This window comes from Amblyomma maculatum, chromosome 9, assembly GCF_055883805.1.
Source record: "Amblyomma maculatum isolate TAMU_Amacu chromosome 9, ASM5588380v1, whole genome shotgun sequence".
Classification (NCBI taxonomy): domain Eukaryota; kingdom Metazoa; phylum Arthropoda; class Arachnida; order Ixodida; family Ixodidae; genus Amblyomma; species Amblyomma maculatum.
Genome location: NC_139352.1, coordinates 105236879 through 105242948, shown reverse-complemented (window position 1 = coordinate 105242948; position 6070 = coordinate 105236879). Strand labels below are relative to the sequence as shown.

The 6070-nt window shown below is 53.7% G+C and overlaps 1 pseudogene; it reads right to left on the bottom strand.

Moving 5' to 3' along the window:
- Nucleotides 1–3001: 3001 nt before the first annotated feature.
- Nucleotides 3002–4791, bottom strand: LOC146180093 (uncharacterized; annotated as a pseudogene).
- Nucleotides 4792–6070: the final 1279 nt, after the last annotated feature.

Genomic DNA, 6070 nt, shown 5'->3' with positions numbered 1-6070 from the left:
GTAGTCAGTCATTCGGTCTTTGGTGCTGAACCACAGCGGCCAGTCGACCGAGGCGCGGTCCGTTAGCGCGCGCCTCGGCGTGTGCCGCCTCGTTGTGGTTGGCGTTGCGGTCTGACGCCTCGCCCGCGTGCGCCGGGAACCACTTGATTCTTACTTGTCTGCTGCCATCGTCGTTTTCGTTTCCTTCCGTATGCGCACAGCTTCTTTCGCTATCCTGCCTTTGGCGTAATTTCTCACCGCCTGCCTCGAGTCGCACAGCAATGTGTGGCAGTCGCGGTCGGCGATGGCTAGGGCGATGGCCACCTCCTTCGCTTGCTTTGCCTTGGTGCATCTCGTGCTGGCGGTCGTGCGAACGGTACCGGTCGCGCCGACGACGACCATCGTGAACCCGTGTATCCTTGCATACTCAGCCGCGTCAACGTAGCGTGCGTGTGTGTCGGCCGCGTGCTGACCTATCAGCGCCTTGGCTCTCGCTGCTCTCATCCCTTTGTTATACTCCGGGTGCATGTTCTTCGGTACCGAGCCCACTCTGATGTTGCGCCTGATCTCTTCGGGGATCTTTCGAGCTGTGCGGCACGTTGGGCCTCCGCTATCTCCTCCAGCGTGTTGTGCACCCCTAGCTGCAGGAGGCGTTTGGTGCTCGTTGTTTCGAACAGTCACAGTGCCGTCTTGTCGGCTCTGCGGATGAGTATATCTATCTTGTTTCTCTCGCTCTTGTTCCACTTGTGGTAGGCCGCCACGTACGCTACGTGACATATGACGAACGAGTGGATCAGTCTGATCAGGCTCTATTCCCTCATTCCACTTTTCTTGTTCGTGACTCGTTTCAGTAGTCTCGTGGCGTTAGCCGCTTTCGCAATGAGCCGGGTGACAGTCTCGCTGTTGCTGCCGTGCGTCTCGATCGTCATCCCCAACACTCTGATCTTGTTGACTCTTGGGATCGCGTTTCCCTCTCTGGTCTTGACTTTGATTGCCTCGTACTCTCTCGGGCTGCTCTTGGGTTTGCGGTGCTTGACGGGCTGGTAGACGAGGAGCTCCGACTTGCTCAGCGAGCATCTGAGCCCCGTTCCGTCGAGTTCGTCTTCGATCGCATCAACGGCCGCCTGTAGGGTGGATTCGATGTGGGCATCGCTGCCCCCTTCTACCCACAGCGGTATGTCGTCCGCGTATATCGTATGTCGGACTTCCTTGATGTTCCTGAGCCTTTCGGCCACTCCGATCATCACCAGATTGAAACGCGCTGGCGAGATGACCGATCCCTGAGGTGTGCTTGTGCTTCCCAGCTTCTTCTCCTGTGCTTGGAGGTCCCCCGCTCTGAGCGCGGGCGTTCTGTCCGTGAGGAAGTCTTTGAAGTAATTGTATGATCTCTCTCCAATGTTGAGTTTCGACACTTGGGATAGCATCGCTGAGTGCTTCACCTTGTCGAAGGCGCTCTGCAGGACGAGTCCCAGTACAGCTTTGTTGTCGCCAGTGTTGCCGTCGATGATCTGGTGCTTGAGTTGTATCATGGCGTCTTGGGTACTTAGATGCTGCCTGAAGCCAATGATTGTTTCCGGGTAGAGATCTTCTTTCTCGAGGTATTTTTGCCACCTGTTGAGCAGGACGTGCTCCAACACCTTGCCCACGCAAGATGTGAGCGATATGGGTCGGAGGTTATCCGTGTCGGATGGCTTGCCGGCTTGGGGATAAGGATGATCTTGGCCCTCTTCTACTGTGTCGGCAGCGTTCCCATTTTCCAGCATTTGTTGTAATAGCTCGTGAGGCTTTCCATGGATTTGTCGTCGAGGTTCTTTAGCGCCTTGTTGGTGATGCGGTCCAGGCCGGCCGCCGACCTGCTGTTGAGGTCCTGCAGTGCCGTGCTAACTTCTATGTCTATATCTCTGTCGAGACGGGCGTTGGGCAGCCCCCCGTACGGCCCATGGCACTCCGTGGGCGTAGTCAGCAGGTATCTGTCGCTGCTGCGTTTCGTCACCTTATCAGTGCCGTGTTTTGTGACTTCTCGATGGATGAGTTTCGCCAGTCGGTCCTTTTGGTGTGACTTAGTATTGGTTTCGTCGAGCAGATGCTTCAGCAAGTTCCCTGTTTTCCCGTTGTGCATCTGGCCGTCGGCAGCGTTGTATATCTCGTTCCACTGTTGCGCACATAGCGTGCGACAGTGGTCCTCGATTGCTCTGTTGAGTTCTGCGACTTTCTTTCGTAGCCTACGATTAAGGCGTTGTTGTTTCCATGTGTTGAGAATGGACTGCTTGGCCTCGATGAGGTGGGCCAGTCGGCTATCCATTCTGTTCGTTTCGAGGTCTGTTACTATGTATTTGGTTGAGTTTCGAACATCTTGGAGGATCTTGTTGGTCCACGCGTCGATGTCGTCGATTTCGGTCTCTTCCGCTTCCTGATTTCTGTTATCTCTGAAAGCGGACCAATCGATCCACGTATGTTTCCTGACTTTGGTACTGCTCTGCTCCGGTATGACGATTTCCAATATCATGTGGTCACTAACGAGGTCCACCCCCGTGTTCCTCCACGTGATCGTGATCGGTTCGTTGTTCTTGACGAACGTGAGGTCGGGGCTGGTATCTCGGGACACGGATTTGCCAATTCTCGTTGGGTAAGCCGGGTCGGTTATGAGGGTATAGTCGAGTTCCGCCGCGTCTTGGGATAGGTTTCTGCCTTTCGCATTGCTCTTGACGTAGCCCCACGCCGGATCCATCGCATTAAAGTCGCCGCATGCGATCAGCGTGCTCTGGCCCGCCGTCGTGCTTGCCTTGTTAAGAATGGCTTTGAACCTCTGGAGTCTCCGCGATGGGTAACTGTAGATGTTCAAAATGAAGCTGCTTTTTTTTCTTTGCTTGGTCGGTATGGGTTCGGTGAGCGTGTGTTCAATCCTGACATTGCTTAGCCGGTGTTCGACGAAGGTGAGTGCCTTCCTGACCAGGGTGCACAGGCCTCTGCCGTCGGGCGGGCCCACGTGCACCCTGTAGCCGGGGAGGGACGGCTTGTCCGTTAGTGTTTCTTGGAGGAGGAGCACGTTGGGCTTGCGAGCCGCGTGCTCGATGTACTGCTGGACGACTGCCCTCTTCTTGACGAAGCCGCGGCAGTTCCACTGCCACACTGTTATGCCTGTGGAGTTGGAGGCCATGATTGTCCTATTCGGAATTCTCCGTGTTGCTGCGCTTGGTTGACTTGATGCTGTACTGGCGCGAACGTTGGGTTGCTTAGTATTAGTTGCACGCTTTTTTCCAGATTGTTGAGTCTATTGACGTTCTCCGTTTGGAAGGCTTCGATGGCTTGCTTCATCGATTTGATCATATTCTCGAGGCTGTTGAGTTTGGCCTCGATGTTGTTGCTGCTGTCGGTGCTGCAGTTGTTCATGTTGCTCTTGGTCTTGCGTGATTCGACGGCCCTGTTCTTCGTTGCCGGCTCCTTGTCTGCGTCGGCCGTAGTTTCTTCGGCCTTGTTGTTGCCGCTCGGGGTGGATCTTTGCTGTTCGACGTTGCGGAGGGCGTTGCGGATCTCCGCGATTTCCTTGGTGAGGTTGTTGATGGTGGCTCGCAGGGCCGCGTTCTTCTTTTTTAGGGCCTCGTTGATCTCTCGTTCCTTGGTTGAAGCGTTGTCTTCTGTCAAGGCGTTGTAGCTCGGATTGGTCTTCATGATACCTCGTGCGGCGTTGCTCCAACCGACTCTCTCACGCGACGGTGATCCTTGGGTTTTCGTTTTCCGCGCGTCTCTGCCCTGACTCCTGCAGCTGCTATTTCTCGACTGCGCGCGGTCTCTCGATGGCGTTCTTGAATTATGGGCAGCTGGCTTGTCAAGTGGTGGGAAATCGCCCTCCGACGGCAGCTGATGGCTGACTTTCGGCGCTCCCACTGAGGCTTGAGAACGACGTAGGAAAACCTTGTATCTGGCTTTACATTCTCTGTCGGCGGTCGGGTGAGCGCCACCGCAAAGTTTGCTTTTGGGTGTACATTTGTGGTCTTTTGGGTTCGCTTCGCCGCAGCCCCTGCAGATCCGGTTGGTTGGCGTCGGGCACACGTCCTTGCGATGCCAGACCCGACCACACTGGTGGCAGACGTCAATTTGCTTTTTGTACAGGTGGCATGGTATGAGCGTGACACCATATCGGACAAAGTTCGGTACCTTGGGTCCTCTGAAGGCTACTATTATCGTGGTCGTGTTGCCGATTCTATCGGCGCCTGCGGCGAGTGGGTTTCTGTCGTTTACAATGTTGCTGTCGAGATCTTCGGCTTTCTCGTCTACAGGGATGCCTCGGATGATGCCCTTCACGGTGTCGTATGGCACCGTGCGGTACGCGCTGACTTCGAAGGTCTTGTCTTGAATGTATACAGCTTGAATTCTTGCGTAGCGGACGGCGTTTTCTTCCTTGGGCGTGCTGATTACCATTATATTTTGTTGCGCGTTCGGGCGGATCGTGTCCGATGCGTTCTCGTCGTTCGTGATCTTGGCCGCAGCGACGGTCGTAGTGCCGATCTTGGCGATGTCGAGTCCCCCTCGCGGTCTGATCACGATCTTGTTTTCCTCCAGCGGCATGGCTGGCATTCTCGCTGCCTTGATGGCCGAGGCTCTAATGTTCTTATTTCCTTTCGCTTTCTTGCTTACTTGGTTGTCGGTGCCGGCGAGCTTCGCGTCGAGGTCTCGTTGACGGAGTCTTAATAATAATAATAATACCTTTATTTTCCATCAAGGTGATGACATGCGTTCCCCCGCGAGCGTCCATCCATGGCCGCGGTGGAATTCCTCGGGTGAAATTTCTTCGCCTTGAACTTGAGCGGTCATTGGAGAGTCGGAGATCGTTGCCAGAACGGACGTTTCCTCAATCTCGGGGCTGAGTGGCTGCCGCCGAGGCGGCGAGCCGCTGCAGCCGCGACAGCGACGAGGTGAGCTTGAAAAAATTCAGAGATCGCCATGTAACCATCCGACAGTGGCAGCGTAGGTACTTCAATAGTCGTCATAGGGCTCTTCCGCTGCCAGTCCTCAAGCCAGGAGCGGAAGTATGGGTGACAGACTGCAAAGTGAAAGCGCGAGTCTTACGTCCTGCACAACGTCCGAGGTCGTATGTAGTTAGAACTTCTACGGGTGTAGTTCTAGAAACAGGAAATTCCTGGTTCGCTTTGTTTCCCAGCAGAATGACTGCGAGGAAGAAGGAGGTAGCTATGAGTTTCCGCAGGCATATTATAGTCGGGTAAAAATGGAACAGGAAACTAATCCATCTAAACCGAAGGCACCTGCCGATCCATCTATACCCCCTTGCCACAAACTAGCCCTCCTGGATATAGAACACGATTTAGCCGTCATGTCCGACCGCCAGACCGATATGGGTTCAGTAACTGACTGTTATTTTGTTTTGAGCATTGGTTGCATCCATTAAAAAGTGTCCATCCTTTGTTGGTGGTAGTGCTAAGTTTGTTGGAAATGCCAGTGTATCTTTTCAGAGAAAAAGGGAGATGTGCTGACAGCGCCTGTGCCGCGTCTGAAACATTGTCTGTCCGTGACGTCACTGGTCACATGTGTGCTTGCTATATAAAGATGCTGTTCGCGTGAAATAAAGGGTTGTTGTTATCGTGCCGGGATCGGGGCCAGTCTCAGTTCCTTCCTGCCCGCTGCCGGGCCGCGCTCGGCGTCCGGCAAGGAACCAAACGCGACAGTGTTCCTATTTAATACCCACCGTCCGGCTTTCCGGAGCTTTTGTCTGGAGCTAGGTGGCAGTGGGCATTTGTCTGGAGCAGTGTGGTGCGGACGCGTGTTCCATCCCTCCTCCGATTGCACGTGGCTACCGGAAACGGACGGACTGGCGAAAGCGGGAGCTTCCGAAAGCGTCAAAAAGATGAGTTCTTTCTTTTATTAACTCTAATTCATTTTCAGCTAGTTAGGTTAGGTGTGTAAAGAGAATTCATTGGGTACCTACATACATACAAAAACGCACATTACTCACTGACCAAAGTACTATACAAAACACTCTATGGTACATACATAATTTAAACTGAAAAACAAGAATTCCCAGAGAGGGGAAAACAATAGAAGTTGTAAAAAGAATTTATTAGGTATACACATACAT